General features: G+C 43.9%; 1 long non-coding RNA gene across 1 annotated transcript in view; it reads right to left on the bottom strand.

Moving 5' to 3' along the window:
* Positions 1-2,458: 2,458 nt before the first annotated feature.
* LOC112555314 overlaps positions 2,459-19,542 on the bottom strand; it is a 50,585-nt gene continuing 33,501 nt past the window's right edge. Inside the window, exon 3 of the long non-coding RNA XR_003097439.1 lies at positions 2,459-4,378. This is a non-coding gene — a long non-coding RNA (uncharacterized LOC112555314). The remainder of the gene's footprint in view (positions 4,379-19,542) is intronic.

The following is a 19,542-nucleotide window of genomic DNA, read 5'->3' as shown; positions in this document are numbered from 1 at the left end:
ACATATATGCACAGACCATATATACATGTCATGATAGTATGTATAATATCAACACATTAGAGAACACACACACACACACACACACACACACACACACACACCAACAAACACCTATCACACTAACAAACGCACACATAAATCCTCACTACGTGCACGTGCGGTCACATGCACACTAACTGTGGGAGACAGACGACAGCACTCGGCACGTGTCCATCCCCGCCACTCGCTCCCCCAGCAGCAAACTAATTGTCACGTCACTGCCCTCGACGGACACTTACGCTCATTACTTAGCGAGGTCTACGCACACCTGCGGGCTACCTGGCAAGTTTACCTGTGAAGTTTGCCCGTCCAGTTGACTTTCCTCTCTCACCTGCCAGCTTCGGATCTTCGTCGCTTTCGGCGAATCCTTGATCTAACACAGGTAAGAAAATTGGTGCCTGCCGGTGTGTGCCTATTACCTCCACCAGGCAACGCTGTTATTCCCAGTTACCGGCCCCCGTCTTGTTAAGGGGAGATAAATGCGCAGAGAGGGTTATTGGTCCTTGGCCCTTCAAAGAACAGCGAAGGGTAAGATGGAAAGTTTGGTCTGGAGAATTACTGAGTTTAGCGAGTACCTGTCGTGTGCCTAGTCGCTCGGCAATATTCTACACCAGCAGCTTTCTGTTGGTGATGACAACCACAGCAACAGGTGTGAACACATCTACAGACTTTCTAGGGCACTGTGTGTCAAAACATGGGTATTTTAAGTAGAAATATTTTGTTTATTATTATTATTATTCGTGAATTTCTTCGATGATTTGCAATATGTTACAAAAATATATTTGGAGGGACCATACTATGGATTGCACAGAGACAAGACTATTCACTAAATGTTGAGTTACATTTAACTTGTTGTTTATATCATGAAATTTCTCTGTTTAATTAAAATGTAATTTTTACCTACAACAAACGCGTCTATACATGTACACTTACAATCACATGGATTGGAGGTCAGCACTAGAAATTATATTATATTCCACTTTCATCAAATATTGTCAAACGTATAAAGTTAGAGTGAAATAGTTCTGAATGCTACAGCAGGTGTTGAGAATGTAGTTGGTAAAGTAAACTAACCTGTGGCAATTATTTCTAAAGATATTTTATATTCATTTTAAATGAGTTATTAATTTAAAATAAATTAGTATTGCTCCATTTGTAGGCCACGTGACAGTGAGATATATTATTCAAATGACAATGAGACTGAAGGAAGATATGAAGCTCAGTTTATTTCTTTCTGTTTTATTTTTCTTTCTTCTATTCCTTTGTGAAAAAAAAATCCATTCTAACGACGAGCTCACGATATATTTGTCAGTTAGTCAGAAGCGATAATTGTCAAAATGCTTTTGTTTTCTCTGATAAAAACTGCTTGACATTTCCATCCGTCCGTCTGTGGTTGTCGCTTGGCCTTCGTGTAAACATGTAGACACGAGAGGATAACAGACAGTTCAAGTTATCGTCCTCACTTGTGGCAGTAACTTGTCTTTGTCTTTTGTCATTGTCTGTCTCTCTCCACCTATCAATGTAGAGATGGTCTTCTAACTTACAAACACACACACAAACACACAAACACAAACGGCCGTGTAGAGGCTACATTGTGCAGACGACACTTTTTCTCGGGTCCAGGAGTTTGTTAGGGCGGTGTCCATCTCCTCCCTCTCCCTCCCTTACCTTTTGTTAACCCTCTCTGGGGTCAGGCACCATTTCAACATCGGAGTCGGCTGGGAAGGTGGGGAGGGATAAGGTTCACTACCCGACACGGGTGTTGAAGCAGCTGACTTACGGGTACGAAGCCTGTCCTCTCACTTCTCAGCTACCTACTTTCCAGCAGATTGCAGTGTCATCATTGCCAGTGACAGCCATTTGTTTTCCTCCCTGGCTGTACAGTGATTAGTGTTGTCCCTTGTTTACCAAGAAAGCTCCTGGCGTGTTCTTGACACTTTGAGAGCCGCAAATCGAAGAATGCCATGGCAGGAGGAATGTAAGAGGCAATTACACTTTTGGTTGAACAACCTGTTGTTGTGAATCCTCGCCGCCATTATCTGATTATCCATTGACCCGATTGATGACAATCGTCACGCGCAGTGAGAATGCCGCAAGAGGTCGCTTGATGGCAATGGACGATACAGAAGATCACTTGATCACTGGCGAGGAGTTGTGTGTGTGTACACGTGTACGCACGCCAGTATTTGTTTCATCCTCCTGCATGTGCACGGCCACACGGTATGCGTTTGCTGCGATCACACTCCTTCCGTCCGTCCGTCCGTCCGTACGTCCGTCCGTCCGTCCTTCTCATGCACGATGACATTTGATATGTGCGGTTGTGTTGACATTATTGAAGTGCAATACAAGTCACGTGTCATAAACGATCAAGGTGGTCAGGTGATTACGACGAGTGGAAGGGGGGTGACTGGGGGGGGGGACAGAAGTCCGATGACCCCTGTTGTTGCAGAGGTCACAACTGACCAATGGGTAGTGTTGTCCGCCGCGCATGGCGTTAATGTTAGTGATTGTGGTAGGTTAATGAGGTGGTGGTGATGATGGAAAAAGTGAAAGAACTTGTTCTGTTGGCCCTTTCTGCTTGTCAGTGATTGAGCCCGTTGCCATGAAAACCTTTGATGTATGCTTCATACTTTTAATACCTTTTTTTCTATTCAGGTCCTGGTCTTCAAGTCCATGCCGGGTGCATACACCACCCGTTTGGATGCTGCATCCCTGCCGGCCCAATCTTGTGATGAGAAGGTCACGTGTGGCGCCCTCTGTGGGGACATGACGTCACACCCAGGCAGACGACAAGTTCGGCCTTTGAAGCCAAAGAGCAAGAGTAGCATGTCCTGGGTACAACAGTCTTGATATTAGGTCTTCTACACCCCGCGGCAACCCACACCAGGGTAGCGCCTCACCCGGTGGCATTTGCAGACGACACGCAGGCGGCACGTACAAGGTTTGAGTTTGCCGCACGGTCTGCAGGTGTGCTGACCACCTCATTAGATAGAGCGCCGGTTGACAGGAGGGCTTTGTACCTCACTCCCTCTACCATTTGTCTACACCCAGTAGACAGCTGTTGGTAGGGTGCGTGCAGCTGTGGGTGTTTTACTTTTACTTCTTTGCCCCCGAGGTATCGTCAGATTCACAGGGGAGCCTCCCCACTGGGGAAGGTGTCTGCTATATACCCGACACAACTCACAACACACCCGGGGTGGCATTCAATGTTGTAATGACAGTGACTGCACACCCGTATTAGCGGCTTGTTACACCTCAAGACATGTCTCACATATACACATAGAAAATTATATAAGTAAGTGTTGAAAATATGCAGTTTGTGTGTGTGTGTTTGTGTGTGCTTGTTTGTTTGTTTGTTTGTTTGTTTGTTTGTTTGTTTGTTTGTTTGTTTGTTTGTTTGTGTGCTCTCTCGCTCTCGACTGTTGGAGTGTGTGCGGTGTCAGCTCTGGTGCAGACCCACTATTTTCAGGACATCAACACAAACAAAAGGTTTGGGAAATAAGATCCACAAATCAATGGCTTTGTTCTTCAATTTCCTAGAAAGGTCGAACGAAATAAAAAAATAAATCGGGTCACACAGGTCATCTCATTTTACCCGGATTAAGAGTAATTTGCCCCTTGAGTGGACGTCTCCAAGCGAGGACGAGCCGGCGGCTTCAAAAAGAAATGCGTTTGTTTTCCTCCTTCTTGCCATCTTCTGAGGTTTGCTGTCAAACGACGAAGAAAGCTTTCAGATGTTGGCGAGCGCTTGTTGATCTTGTCAAAACTAAGGTTCTACATCGTTTTCTTTTGTAGACTGATGTATAAAAGGTTAAAAACTCACTCACTCAAATAACCTGCAGCTTTCGATGGTAAACTGTAGGTCGTGAGGTTACCCCCTTACCTTCCCCACCCTAGCTCAGTACGGGTAGGGTCTAACCGTCAGCCCACAAGCAGTATGTGTTCACCAAAGTTCAAGTTCAAAAAAAAGTTCAAACTAACAAAGTATCAAAACACAGGTGGTTTATTGCACTAGTTTTTGAGACCTACTCGATGGTGAAAAAGTTCACTTATTCCGCGGCCTGTGGTTTCTCGAGACTGAGGAAACACGGAGGAGAAAATGTCTAAAGTAGAGAAAGGCCTGTAAATTAGTTAGAGGGTTGCTGAGACAGGGTGTGAAGTCACAGCCGTGTGCCAGGGACTGCCGGATATGACGCATAGTCTCGCCTCAGCCTCGTGTGCACAGCCTCGCCTCGGATGAGTTCGCGCACTTCCGGTCTGTGGACAACTTCCGCTGGCGGCAGTCGTGGACTCGGCCTGGACTCTTGGCAACAGGATCCTGAAACACGGCCAGCACCAGCTGGAGGTCAGGGAAAAGTGTGGTCACAATATCTCGATTACTCAAAAATAATACTGGAGTATTAGAATAAAAAGTAATATAATAGTCTAGTATGAGAATAATAATATATGTCGTATTAGAATAGTCATATAATATAATACTGTAGTATTAGAATAGAAATATAATATACTAGTATAGTATTAGAATAATAATGTATGTCGTATTAGAATAGTTATATAATATAATACTGTAGTATTATAATAGAAATATAATATAAGACTGTAGTATTGGAATAGTACTATAATATAAAATTCTGTAGCATTAGAAAAATAATATAATACTGTAGTATTAGGATAGTACTAAAATACATAATTTTGTAGTATTAGAAAAGTAAAATAATATAGTACTATAGTACTAGAATATTAATATAATACTACAGTATTAGTATAGTCATATAATATAATACTGTAGTATTAGAATAGTACCATAATATAAAATTCTGTAGCATTAGAAAAATAATATAATACTGTAGGATAATATAAAATTCTATAGCATTAGAAAAAAAAATAATACTGTAGTATTAGGATAGTACTAAACTATATAATTCTGTAGTATTAGAAAAGTAAAATAATATGATACTACTATTATAATAGTAATAGTAATATAATACTGCAGTATTAGAATAGTAATTAGATAGTAATATAATAGTAGTATTCTATAACACTGCCTTTTTTAGGCGAGGAAAATGTTTTTTCTCCCCCTCCCTACGCTCAATATCTATCAATATGTGTATTGCTATGATTATCAATATCAATATTTGTATTTATATCTTACTTATTTACATCTCTGCGTTTTCCTTTGTCCTGTTTGTATTTGTGTGAACATTTGTTTACCATTGCCATTGACTGTAAGCTAGAACTGAGGGCTCTAACGAAAGTCATCGACAGAGTGCAACATCATGTTGTCATCAGCCTCTCATCACCTAACGAAGTAAGTGAAGACAGTGAAACATCCGTGAGGGGAGGAGAGGGGAGGGAGGCAAACAACTGAGATGAGAGGGACAAGTGATACCCGGCAAGTACACAAGGTTGTAGAGTAAGTAACTGTGTTTGCAAGAAAACCTCCGGAAAGTTGTATGATGAGCAACGAGCACAGAATTCTGTTGGTTGTCCGGTTTGATGTCAACAACATTTACTGGTCCAGTCACGTGATGGCATAACAACATTTACTGGTCGCGAGTCCGTCAATCAACAATACCAGACAGGAATAAAACACACACACCACGAGCTGCTGTACATACCCCCTCTGCTCTCCTCCCGCTTTTCATCTTTTCTTCAGCTGAGGTCTGGGTGGCTTCCCCCTCCCTTTCCTTGTGCCCCTCCCTGCCTGTGTTCCTCCTTACAGCACTGCTTAACCCCCCCGAGCCGGCAGACAGGAGGAGAAGTGTCGACTCAACAGTCACCTAATTGTGTCCACTAGCTTCTCGGTTGCTTAGCAGCGCCTTTCCGCCTGGCCCGGGCGACAACTCCAGGTGCTGGAAAAAGCCGTCTGTGCTAATTTCCGGCTTTCTTCCGGTCCTGCGTGATCCACTGCGCGCGCAGTCCTCTGGACAAGATGGCGGGAGGCTCCTATAAAGAGCCGCAAGGAGATATTGTTGAATCCTGTGTTGATGAGATTGTCTCTCGTGTCTGATGCTCACAGACGACATGCATCATCACTTTCATCCCCACTGTCTGATGTCTGGTCCTCGATGTCATGTCCCTGGCTGTCAGCGACAGTTGACATTTTCACTGAGTAGTGACGACAACGATTTTGATGACGACGATGAAGTCACAAACAGCAAAAGGAAATAATGAACGAAGACACAGAATATACAGGTCGCACGAAACTCACGACAACGGGTAACAAGGATGTCCACAGGCAGGTGTCAACAAGATGTAAGCAATAATCACTCATCCACAAACAGATGACAGTTGTTACTTCCGTTGTCTACCAGCGAGTTGATGATCTGCCAACGATTGTTTACATAAACAGTGAATTATAGATGTGCAACACACAGAGCCACTCACATCCTGTTTGTTCTCTAAGTTGACACGAAAACATACTGAATAAAATACAGCAAAAATACAGGGCAATACAGTGAGGCGTTACTGGTGTCACGTGAGGGAGGTGAGTGTGTGTGTGTGTGAGTGTGTGTGTGTGTGAGTGTGTGTGTGTGTGAGTGTGTGTGTGTGTGTGTGAGTGTGTGTGTGTGTGTGTGTGTGAGTGTGTGTGTGTGAGTGAGTGTGTGTGTGTGTGTGAGTGTGTGTGTGTGTGTGTGTGTGTGAGTGTGTGAGTGTGTTGAGTGAGTGTGTGTGTGTGTGAGTGTGTGTGTGTGTGTGAGTGTGTGTGTGTGTGTGTGTGTGTGGTGTGAGTGTGTGTGTGTGTGTGTGTGAGTGTGTGTGTGTGTGTGTGGTGTGAGTGTGTGTGTGTGTGTGAGTGTGTGTGTGTGTGTGTGTGTGTGTGTGTGTGAGTGTGTGTGTGTGTGTGTGTGTGTGTGGTGTGTGTGTGTGTGTGTGTGAGTGTGTGTGTGTGTGTGTGTGTGTGTGTGGTGAGTGTGTGTGTGTGTGTGTGTGTGTGAGTGTGTGTGTGAGTGTGTGTGGTGTGTGTGTGTGTGTGTGAGTGTGTGTGTGTGAGTGTGTGTGTGTGTGTGTGTGTGTGTGTGTGTGAGTGTGTGTGTGTGTGTGTGTGTGAGTGTGTGTGTGTGTGTGTGTGTGTGTGTGTGTGTGTGTGTGTGTGTGTGTGTGTGTGTGTGTGTGTGTGTGTGTGTGTGTGTGTGAGTGTGTGTGTGTGTGTGTGTGTGTGTGTGTGTGAGTGTGTGTGTGTGTGTGTGTGTGTGTGAGTGTGTGTGTGTGTGTGTGTGTGTTCGCCGTTAAACTTGTTGACATTTGTCGCCCCAGGACTACTTGTCTCACTGTCAGCTGTCCAAACCTACCAAACAATAAATACAAGAAACAAAAGGTGAGGGCGACACCTTCAACAACGACTGAAAATTCTTGAAGTTATTTTAAATCAGCGACCAATATATGAGTACAGTTGAGTAAATGCTGTTTGTGGTCACGTGGTATGTTATATTCACCTGACTGACTTTTTGGCTCATCCCTTAAACTCATTCAAAGTTAGTGTCGACTGGAAAAGAAAATAAATATTTTACGGGATATAAATCAGCGTGTGACAAAGATAAAGTACCTGTAATACAACACAAACATCTTGTAACGGATGTAGACATCATGCAATAACGACAAACATCCTGCAATACAAGGGAAACAGCCATTGTGGATATTGGAAAATTAAGTTTCCAGAGAAAGTTTAGCTAAACAATATTAAACAGTGATAACTCCATACAAAACCTTTTGATGCTCAAGAGGTCAGTCAGTACAAAGTGGTTTCTACACACAGTTTCCGGGGTATTGCGGACTGGGACCAAGATTTTCAGTCGTTCAGTGGGTTTATGCTAATGTCTTCCTGTTCAGTTTAGAAAGGATCCAGCAGGCAGGACTGGGATCCAGCATGTCTTAGCACCAGCATCACGAGACAACAGGGAGGCCATATGGCCGACGTTTAGGCCTCCATTCGAAACAGCTAAGGGCAGAAGGGGCGATTATCCTCCCCCACTTCCTGTAAGCCCCGCTACTCCTCTCTCCCCCTTCCCCTCCATCCTACCTCCCTCCCTCCCTGTGACGTCTGTCGTGTTAATTAGGCCAGACACCACGGCCCTACCAACCACCCCAGACACCGTTTGTCTACTCCAGCTTCTGTCCCGCTGCGTCCGTTCCTCCCTGTCGGACGGATGAGGATGGAAATGTGACTGGGTGGGTGGAGTGGGGTGCAAGGGTCACTAATGAGAGGGCGTGGCTTGTAGAGAAGAGGACTCGGACACGATGGTCCGAGCGTGCGACTGTCGTGTCCGGACCTGACCGTTAGAGTCCGGTAATGAGGACGTGTGCGACACTCATGTCGAGGACGCGGGCCGTGGTGGTGTCGGACAGAGGTTGCTGCAGATGACCAGGCGGCCAACCAAAGTGTTGTCGATGTCGCTGACATGTAAAGAACAGCCATCAAGATTCGAACCCTGTACTAGACTGATAGACTGACAGACTGTTTGCACTACCGGGTACAAAGTGCTTACTCAACCAACGGACAGACTTTCGCACGCGTGAAGCGGGTGGCTGAGATGGATGACAGCTTGTTTTGAAATCATTTGAACGGTTCAGTCTTCATGTCATTGCAAGTGAGAAAGTATTTCCTTGGAGGTCGTTGCAGTGAGTCAGGCCGTATATGGACACACACACACACACACACACACACACACACACACACACACACACACACACACACACACACACACACACACACACACACACACACACACACACACACACACACACACACACACACACACACACATGTATAAACACGTTTCTCTGTAAGGAATCGACTTTCTGACAATATCCTGAACTGAACATCGCAATCATTTCTAATCTTTCCTCTGTGCTCGGCCCTTCACATCGCCCACAAAGCCAGTGTGTCACTTGAGCGGTCAGCGACAAGCCCTCGGTGCGTCGTCGTCAGATAATCCTTTCTTCCATCGCGGAATCATTTTCCACTTCCGGTGCGATGAGGTCAGCCGAGACTGGGACCACACGCCACGGCAACAGTGATGTGATTAATTCCAGATCGCTCCAATCCCAGTCACAATCGAACCACTTTGGATCACAAAACCCTTGCACTGTGTTACTCCCTACAGGTGGCGCCACGTGAACTCACCGGGACTGCGCGCGCACCGAGAACGGTTCTCGTCAACTGACGTTTACACCCAGTTTCCTGTTTTAATCCTCAGTTTAGTTTGTAATCCCGACACCAGCTCCAGGCTTTGTTGTTGTTGTTGTGTGTGTGTGTGCGCGCGCGAGTACCTGTGTGTGTGTGTGTGTGAGGTTAACTCTCTTTAATCATTCGACCTTTGTACAGTACAACTCTAACGCACTTGTGCTGTACTGATGTTCGTTTTCTCTCTTTCTCTGTCTCTTCCTCTGAGTCTCTGTCTCTCTCACTCGTTGAGTACCAGCAGATTGAATTAAAAATTAATGTCTTTTCTCGCTCCTCTTCCCTCACTCTTCAATTCTGATTGATGACAAATATTGTTGTTGTTGTTGTTCTTGTTTGCTTGTTGTGAATTAATATTATTGTGTTGGTCCTGCTGTGCACAACTCTTTATCCTCCTGGTGGTCCCGGCCCATGTTCCACACCACACGCCGCCATGCTTCTCATGCCTCTCAACACTTTGTTTCTTTTTTTTTTTTTTTTTCTCAAATCTTTTTTTAAATATTTGTACATCCAAGAAAAGTTTTGAATGTACGTATGCGTGACTCTTTTTTTCTAGATGTTGGTTGTTTGCTAACAATATTGTAAAAGAGATTAAACTGTGAGGCAGAGAAAGGGAAAGCAAAAGGATGAATAAATGAACAAAGAACGAATGACTTCTACTGAAACACCTCAGCTGCTAATCTTTGTTAACATTTGACATGACATCACGTGATTCATTTCATTATCATCACATTTCCTGCAACACATAAATTTTTCACAGGGTGGTCGGTGAGGAGCAGCAGTCTTGCGGACATTTGTCCCTCAACACACTCAGGCTGTGGTGGTCCGCTGGAGGACAGCACACCTGTGTTTGGTACACTTCATACCCTACTTCAGTGTTACCGGTACAATTTAGTTGTCTCCAGTCTGTCCTCAAGCTTCATCTCACGGTGATGTCCCGATCTAGTATAGTCTTTACTCAATTTTTTTCACATCCACGCAAACCTATTGTTATTGTTGCAAATATTGTGAGGTTGTCTGCTCTTCATTGGGATAATTTTTCGGAAAATCGGTCGCTATTTCTTGGATACACTCTGACTTCAGAATTTAAATACATGTAGTCACACGGGTATTTTAATTAATGCAAACTTCGAGGTTGATAGCGATTTTAAATAATGACCAGGTGTATGTGGTCAAAGTCAAACAGAAATTTAAATCTCTCAACATGCGTTATTTTTAAAATAAAAAAGGTCTGGATATGTTCTGGGCAGTTTCGTTGAGGAAAGATCCTGTAATGAAACGGAGAGACTGAATATCCTGACAGACAAAGTCAATGAGAAGGTTTGAAAAAAAAAATCCTCCAGTGAGTTATGTCGATGATCGTCATCAGTCCACGTCCACTTACATCTGTTGCCGGGAGATAAAGTCACTAAGAGAACTGCAGGTGGCCCTTGACAGCAATTGCCATCATTGCTTTTTCTTCCTTAATTTTAGAGAGAGACAAAAACGCAAAATGTATAAAACTTTATTGAAATCATTGTCCAACTGCAGATAAACACAAGCAGCTAATAGTTTTCTTTATTCCCGAGCTTTGTATGATCAACCGATTCATTTCCCGAAGCTGGGGACCGTCCCTCCATGGCACCTCATGGGTCCAAAGGTTGTAGGTTGTACTCATCAACAGCAAGAAGCGACTGCGTGTTTGCCGCACTTCCACTTGAAGCATATTCCTTTTTTCTTCGGTTTTTACTATCTTACCCTTTGTTCAAGATTTTATGGATGTTCTTAATTTCTTACATAAAATTTTTATATAATCAATTTCTTTTTATTCTTTTATTTTTTCCCCCGTTTTTCAAGATTTTATCACATTCTATTACATTATTATATGTTTTCCTTTTTTCTTGTATCGCTTTTTCTGTCTTTTGAATTATATTGGTGATTTTTTTTCTCCTTTTTGTTTGTTTCGCAACAGGTCATTTGCATACCATGGGGGGAATATAAGTTTATATCGTTCACTTCACAGGCCCCAGCAGCAGCTTCCTCCCTCTCACATCCCCTCGTCCATCTGCATCCCTTATCCTTCTGTGCTCCATGGCACGCGTCTCAAGGGGGATCACCCAATTAATGATCGGGTCCCAAGAACCGTAACCGTATGCAAATGTATGGGCGCGAGGCTCGCACGAGCGGGCAATGAAGGCCGAGATGAGGTTGTCGGACAATAGATGCACCAGTGGCAGCGGGGCTATGTCAAGCTTGTCTTTCATGTTTCTGATAATCACACAGAAGACGAAAATGGTCCCAACATGCTAGCCCCTCCGTGGGGACCGCCAGAGGGCTGCCATTGGTTGTGCTGGCCACGTGCTCGTGAAGGGCAAGCGATCGTGACCAGGGGACTGGGGGCGGCAAGGGCCATGTTGGGGACGTAGATGAGTTTCTGTGTGTTTAGCCTCATACGTGGCCGCGGACAATGGCCGGAACTGACAGAGGTGTGGGCAGCCAATGCCTCACTTTTTGCTTCTCTTTCCTACTTTTCTCTTTATTTTTTTCTTTTTTGCCATGCTATGCATCACTTTTGTTTCTTTAATATTTTGACCTTTTGTGGTTCTACCATGTAAAAAAAAAAAAAGGACAAGAACGTACATTTTTCTCAAACGCAAGACACTCACATATTTTCTATGTTCTTGTGAAAATTTTGCACACAACACCCTTTCTACAAATTTTCTGGCTGGCGGCAAACTGGACCAGCTGTACGGCAAAACAAGAGTCGTGAAAACGAAGCTGGCAAAGATTTTGTAGAAGGTGCTAGATTTTTTTTTTTATCTTGTAAACGTATATGAGTCTTATTTCATTATCACATTTTTAATATCACAAAAATGAACAATCCCAGTGCAAAAAAGAAATGTCCCTAGACAACGGCAGATACAGGAAAGTTCTGGAGGGAAGGGATTGAGGCACAGGGGTAAAAAGGAAAAGAAATGACAGATCTCTTCAACCATATCAAAGAGGCGAGGCACCCAGCAGATGAAGTTCTGCGCAAGTTTTTGACTGGGAATTAATTGTTTGCCGCTCCCTTGAGCCGCGAGGTTCATGCGGGCACAGTGGATAGGAACCAGTCCGCCTCGCGCCGCCGCCACTGTTAGGAGCGCCACGGCTTGTCACACTCGCTCGCTTCCGTTCTTTAACGTCTTTTCCTCCCACCCACCCCACCTTACACCCCCATCCCCCATCCACCACCACCCTGTCGTGGTGCCTGCTGCACTTGGGTCTCCCTAGAGAAATCGCCAAGTCGGCGGTTCGCTATTGCCTTCTCCAGATTACAGCCTAATTGGAGCGTCCCAATGAAATCAGGACCGAAGGAAGGGAGAAAAAAAGCGGCAAATAAAATTTACCGTGTCGATTGCATGTCCAAAGCGAGTTACGACGGGCTGAGGGCCCCCCCTGCACGTCACTTTTATTTATCGCATTTTCATTCATTTCTCGCGTATTCTTTCCGATATTATGGCCAATTTACAGACTCATCACTGCGCGATATGAAATGTATCTACCAGGCGGGTGTCCCTGCTCACCCACTGCTGCTGCAACTATATTGCTGGGAGAGAGAGAAAAAAAGAATGTGCTTGTGCAGGCAATGTGATTATCTCGTCCCAGGAATGACGTTTGCCTAAGCTGTCTATCAACCCACAGCACGTCGCTGTCACTCGCCGGGGACGCGCGTGCGCAGGAAGCCCAACGAGGACGTGGGTCCGGTCCAACGTCTTTCCGCCATCGAGTGCAGATGGCGCGAGAGTCGCTGCACCCAGGGGCCGCAAACGTCATTTTCCGCGCGATTAGCGACTGCAGCGCCCTCCTTGAAATCCTGACGTCTTTCTCGTCCATCTTTTATCTCCTCACGATATTTTTTATTGCACCTCTTCTCAACATCCCCCTCATTTTCCCCCCGTGGTGGAGTTAGGCGACGGGGCCTCGCTGCACAGTGCGGCCATTATTTTTAAACATTTTTACAATGCCGCCATTGTTTTTACTCTTTCTCACCACACGACAATAGTTTCAATTTTTTTTTCTTTTCATCAGACCTTTTTGTGTCACATCTTCTACTTTATTCCAAGAGAATTTTATTTGGATATTTCTGACCACTCGACTACCATTTTTTTCTATAGTTTCTCCTGAATATGTGAATTTAATTTTTATGCTTCTTAATATCTGAATTTTTTTCATCTCCCACCGACACACAATTATTATGATTTACTACATTATGACTAATGTTACTTATTTTATTACATATTTGTTTCATTTCTTAACACACTATTTTTATTTGTACTTTTTCAACGGGCGACGATTTAAAAAAATATTTTACCACTGTCTTCTTGTTCTTCTTACTTTTATTCGACATGTTTTTAGTTCAGAGTACGAAAGTGGAAAACACGTAAAGTATAAAATACAATGCTGTTTACTGGAAAGAGGATTTATTTTTAAAAATTGCAAGCAAAGCGTCTGGGAAATACAGATTTTTAAACAATCTTTGCATTCAGCAGTCGAAAGCAAATAGCGACATTAAGAAAACGAAATAAAAGGTTAAACTGTATCAGTATTTATCTATTTACCCGACTACCCACAAAGGTTGCTTGTCTCTACAGAATAAAACTCGCGAGCAAGAGGAAAGAGCAAAGTATTTGTGTTTATCCTGTTTGATAGAAATCATTTAGTTCACACGTGCTTTCCTTGAAGTAAGTGATCCAAAGAAATATAATGGCCACCTGAAACAAGCAGGACAGACCTACATCTTGTTGACCTGTTAGAATTTTTAGGATTTAATTTGTTTGACATGGGTTATCGGTTTGTCAGAAAAAAGGTAAAATCATTTCCTTCCCTGTCTTCTCATATCGTTAGTTTATTCTTTCATTCTCTCTTTCTATGCATGTGCGAGAGAATTGTAAAGCTGTAACAGCAGCAAACAAAGTATATCCTCAGTGAGTAGAATTGCGAAGCCCGAGGTGTTAGACAGGACCTTAGTCTCATCGAACTCCATTATTCATACAAGAGTGGGCGAGGCGAAGGTCATGGAGAAGGCCCTCCCCGTGACCTGCCCTCCGACCTTTCTGTCAGTGGCGTGCTGGCAGGGCCATAAAGAAGGTACATGAGGAATGGAGCTGTCTGTCACGAGGGCGGCAACAGAATTTGGAGACGTCGCGAGACATTGTGAGACTTTGTGAGACGTTGTGAATGGAAAGAGACCAGCCAGCTGGGGAAGGCCAGAAGCTGAGGATTGAAGCCAGCAAACAGTTTCTTTTCCACAAACATTTCCACCAAAACCTTGTTTCCACCATCGCAGGTAGTCACACAATATACAACAGAGGAAAACATTCTCTTTTCTGTTATTCCCTGTGTGTGTGTTTGTGTGTGTGTGAGATATATATATATATCTATCTATTCACCTCACAATGTAGTTTGGTAGCATGTACTAATGTTCACTCTCTCATTTGTCCAGACATAAACCGAACAGCGCGTGAGTATTTTTTGTTTCTCGCAATGCATCAAACAGATCATCAATCCTGCTCCTACCCAACCACTGAGTGCATCTGTCTCCCTCCACCACCCCACCCATCCCATCACTCCCCCTCCACCTCCACTCAAGTGGCTCCGTCAATGCGTGGATAACGTGTCTCTTCACGTGACACAGCAAGGGCAGATTACCCTGCAATCTCTCCCCTAATTTGCCGAGCTTAACGAGTAAAATAAAATTGAATATTCCACCGCTTCTGTCTCCATTGTCGACGCCGGCTAATGGTCAAATGAAGAGGGGCTCTACCGTAGGAACCGAATTCCAATGAGGGGGTTAAAGGGCGTCAGCGGTAACCAATCAGCAATTAGCACGGAGTTTTGAATTAGGCTACTGCGCCCGAGAGCCGGGTGGCTGGCTGAATGGCCGCTTATGCAATTGTTACCCGCGCGCCTACAATTGCATTTCACCGAGTGTGTAATGAAATGAGGTTGGATGGACGTTTCGCTGCGACCGGTCAGGCGTCCTGTGGATCTGTCTCCATGGGTGCCGGGGGCGTGAACCCTTACCTGACCTCCGCCCTTTTCCTCTTCGAGGTACGTCATCTCCTGTCTGCCTCCATCACGCGGAAATAGTCGTCTGGAGGAAGTAAACCTTTATTATTTTTTTTTTCACTCCTTTGTTCGTGTCTTCGTATTTTTGCGAATGTTCATTTTTAAGTAAAGGCCAGCCTCAGTCAAAGCTGCTAGTGTCTGAACAAAACACATTATTAAAATGTTCTTACTTCCCACTAATCATCTACTGACGACAGGAGCCAATGAAAATACTCGGAGCAGATGCTAAGAAAGAGTTGTCCACTCAGAGAGAAGACTTCCGGCATTTCTCACACCTTCAGATGTTCAAAGGACATTCCTCGCAAACAAAACCCAGTTGTTGTTTTTTTCTCAAAGTCAAGGAATTATTATGACATCGTGAATTATCCCGACTTCTTTAGAGTCTCCAAAATTAACTCTTCTTATTTGTAGTATTATGAATTAAATTTATTCATATATATAGATATATCACTGAAATGTATTTATAGAATCATAAATTCAACCAACTTATTTTAAAATTTTTATTTATTATCAATAATTAAATCTACTTATTTGAAACGTATTTTGCATTCGGATTTGAGTTTGAAATGTGTCTATAAAAGTTATATATATATATGTGTGTGTGTGAAAAGACACATTTCAAGAAGTCACGGTCCATAGTCTGCACCAAGGCTGGAACAGTTCTTTGACCGTTTACTCTGACTGTCAAGAGACATGCGCGCGCACATAATTTACTCTTGTCTTTGGGTTCGTTGTTGGTGTTTCTGATAGAGCCACAGAAAGACAGGACATTGGAAAGTTGTTTCATGCGAGCTTTTTATTTTTTAAAATGTGACATTAAAGGTATTTTGTCAGTTATTCGGCGCACGCGCAGTACACAACATTGGTTTAATCAGACGCGAGGCTTCAGTCTGTTAGTCCTCTGTTGCCTTTACCGAGACACACGAACGGAAAAAACGGGAATGATGATGTTGTGTTAAAAACTGTCGCAATAATTCATTTTAAAAAAAGAGCATGGACAAGTTAGAATTCTCTGTTTTACCGATAGCAAACGCCCAAGGACTTGAAAGATGAAAATTGTGATTGCAAGATGCGAGAGAAAAGTTCCTGCTGACAGCGACCTCATCGGCGGGGGTCGACATTAGTCTCATCGTCTCAGGATTTCACATAAATGACCGTGTTCAGTCTAGTCTTCAATCAGTTCCATTCCGACATTGCATTGTGGGTATCTTACCACAGTTTAGTGAACTCGTACAATCTCATCGCCATGTCGCTCGAGAGACAAGTTGTGTACAAGATGTTGTCTTAATCATCAGGCAATCATTCCAGAATTTCGGTAGACCGAGAAAGCCTTGTATAGAGTGAAGATGAACTCACTTGTTGCGGGATATAAGCTCATAAATGTTCACAAAGCTGTCACACAATTATTATTGTTTTATTACAAGAACAGAGTATTTTCACAGCGAAATGCTTGTCAATTTATAAATATAATGAATTAGAAATAATACTTTCATTACAATTTTAACGCACACATAAACACAAACATGCGAGCGCAAACACGCACACACACACAAAGAAAAATATTAAACATAATTTTCCTTGAATTTAGAGGAGTCTACCCATATATTATTTAAGTAACTAAAATAAATCATGCAAATGCACAGAAATGTTAGTTAATTATTGTTTTAAACTAGTTTATTTTTAAAAAGTTACAATAATTAAATGAACTGATGATTGTGTTGATTGATAATGTTTTGTTCATGTGTACGTTACCGTACATCTAAGGTTAAACTGGATAATTTTTTTTCTCTGAAACTCTTCCATCCCTCCTGCCCAGCTTCTCTCACTCGTGAAGAAATGTTTGCGACAAATGTTCTGACATCGCAGTCAACAGTGAAAACACAGACACACGGTGCTGGACTCCTTCACACTGACAAGATCTGAACCCACATCCCCCAATCCACTGGAGTGACAACAGACGCTAACCGGTGACCGCCTGCTAATGAGGAAATTCATTAGTGGAACGAGAAAGTCTTCGTGACATTTGTTGTTTTAATTTTGCAATAAAACATTGTAACGCAAGCGATTGAGTAAACAGAATAATTTCCATTGGAAAACACTAAATTTTACTGACAGAAACATTTTGTTTCAATTCTCGACTAATCAGTCCTTCTTTCTCTCTCAGTCACAGGTACACACAGACATACAGGTTGTTCGGCGTACAGACAGACTGACAGACACAGACCTGTCATACATCATAGTGCCAGTCACGTGGAGACAAAAGCTCGGCTAAATTCTTTTGTTTCCAGATAGTCCGCCACAAGCGCCCACCTTCTGGAAGCGAGGGACAGACAGGGGCTGGGGGTCGCCTTATGTTCCCCCGTCTCGCTCCGAGCTGACTCCTCTTTTGCCAGGCGTCAGCAGGCGCGGCGGCAGCTCCAAATAATAAATCCTCCCTCCATGTCAGGCGCCTGACCTTATTAGCTCGCGCTGGCACCTCTGCGAGACAAGCCTGCCACGACTGGCATCGCCCTCCGCAGCGCTCGGCTGCCGTCATCGTCTTTGATTGTTTGGACAAGAAAAGAGAAGAGGGCGCTGGCGGCAAGCCTTGTAAGCTGCCTCAAGTCTCGGCGTCTTTTTCCTCTTCTTGTGCACAAGGCGTGTAATCCAGGATTTCAAGGCTTAGAGCTCGGATGTATATCTCTGCTGGACTGCTTGCAGACGAATTTTCTACCTTGACTTCCAGAACGAGGCCAAAGCACGAATTCTCTTCCGGTTGAAGTATCAACATCAAGACACGCTCGCGATGCACACTTAGTTCACGGACTCCAGCTCTATGGTCTGCTGTGTTTTCGGTTTATTTGCTCTAAGTCGTGGGAACTGAAGATCAAAGATTTTGCCGAGAAAAGATAGAAAGAAAAAATCTCAAATTTATTGAAAGTCAACTCCTGACTAACAATTCTATGGCGGTTCTACACATAAAGCTGCTAAAAGGTTCGCCGAGACCTCACAGCCGACAACTTCGCGAGAAGCTAAAAGTTGGTCTCGGCAAACAGTCAGCAGACCAACAGGGGGCGTCTGTGTCTCGAGTGAACACTGTGTACAGACAACGGTCTGTTCACTGCCCTGACTGTCTTCTGTACTACCATCTTCAGGGATTCTGACAGCACTAAGTCCTAGCTGGTTATTGTCACTCTGAAGAGTTCCGACAGCGCTAAGTTGTTGTTGTTGTCGTCGTCGTCATGTTAAGGTGTCTGACAGACGGAAGTCGCTGCTGTGTTTAGTTTATTAAACTCCTCAAGGAAAGAGTGAGGTTAGGGACTTATTTTACTGTTATTTTCACAGGGTCCTTCACAGTGGTCTACTTGTCATTTTAAATGGGTTTGACCGTTAAGTCTTAGTTTTCTCTGTTTTCTCGTCATTTTCAGGAGCTCTGGCATTGAGCCACACACGACAATGTCAGAAATTGTGATCACTGATCAGACGAACACAAGATGTAGAAGTTGTTGTATTGTGTTCACAGACACAAACTACCAATTAAAGATACTCACAAAGTTGAGAGGCGGCTGAATAAATGGAAGATTTAAAGAGAGAGGTGTGCAAGTACACATACACATCAACTACAGACTCAGTACATGCTGACATCTTATCAACTGTATATTAGAGTATTTTGTCTCCGGCGTTTGTCGGAGGCGATTAAACTGTTATTTTAATGCATGTGTTTCCCGCCATTACACTGTTGATCAGCGTGAACAGACATAGACTAGCATAAAACCTTCTTTCTTTCGTGAAAAAACTCTGCGATAAGGAGGAAAAAATCACGTGACAGCGAAAGAGGAGAGGGAGCCAAAGGAGTGGGGAGGTTCAAGCCACGCCCACCCTACCTGGCATGCCAATCAAAGGCTGCTTCATCCAATCAAAACTACCTGGCAGAGGGGAGGAAAAGAGTAGGAGAGAAGAAAGAGTGCAGGGCCGTTGAGTAAGCCCCGGTGTGCCACGGTGATTTGAAAGATTTTCTCACCTTTGTGCGGACGCCGCTGCCAGTGGCGCGGCCAGCCCCGCGGCAAACAACGGCAGGCACCGCGCGGCGGACGCGGCACGCATCGCGCGGCGTCTTGTCGCTGGCGGCGGCCAAACAAAGGCTGTTGATATTAGGGCCGAAATAAAACAATGGAAATCGCTTAAGAGCGCGCTTGTCCAAGCCCACGCTCACTGTTAATCCGATTAAAAACACACTAAAGCCTCCCTGCACC

The sequence above is a fragment of the Pomacea canaliculata genome, linkage group LG14 (assembly GCF_003073045.1).
Source record: "Pomacea canaliculata isolate SZHN2017 linkage group LG14, ASM307304v1, whole genome shotgun sequence".
Classification (NCBI taxonomy): domain Eukaryota; kingdom Metazoa; phylum Mollusca; class Gastropoda; order Architaenioglossa; family Ampullariidae; genus Pomacea; species Pomacea canaliculata.
This window is presented reverse-complemented; position numbering and strand designations above follow the sequence as displayed.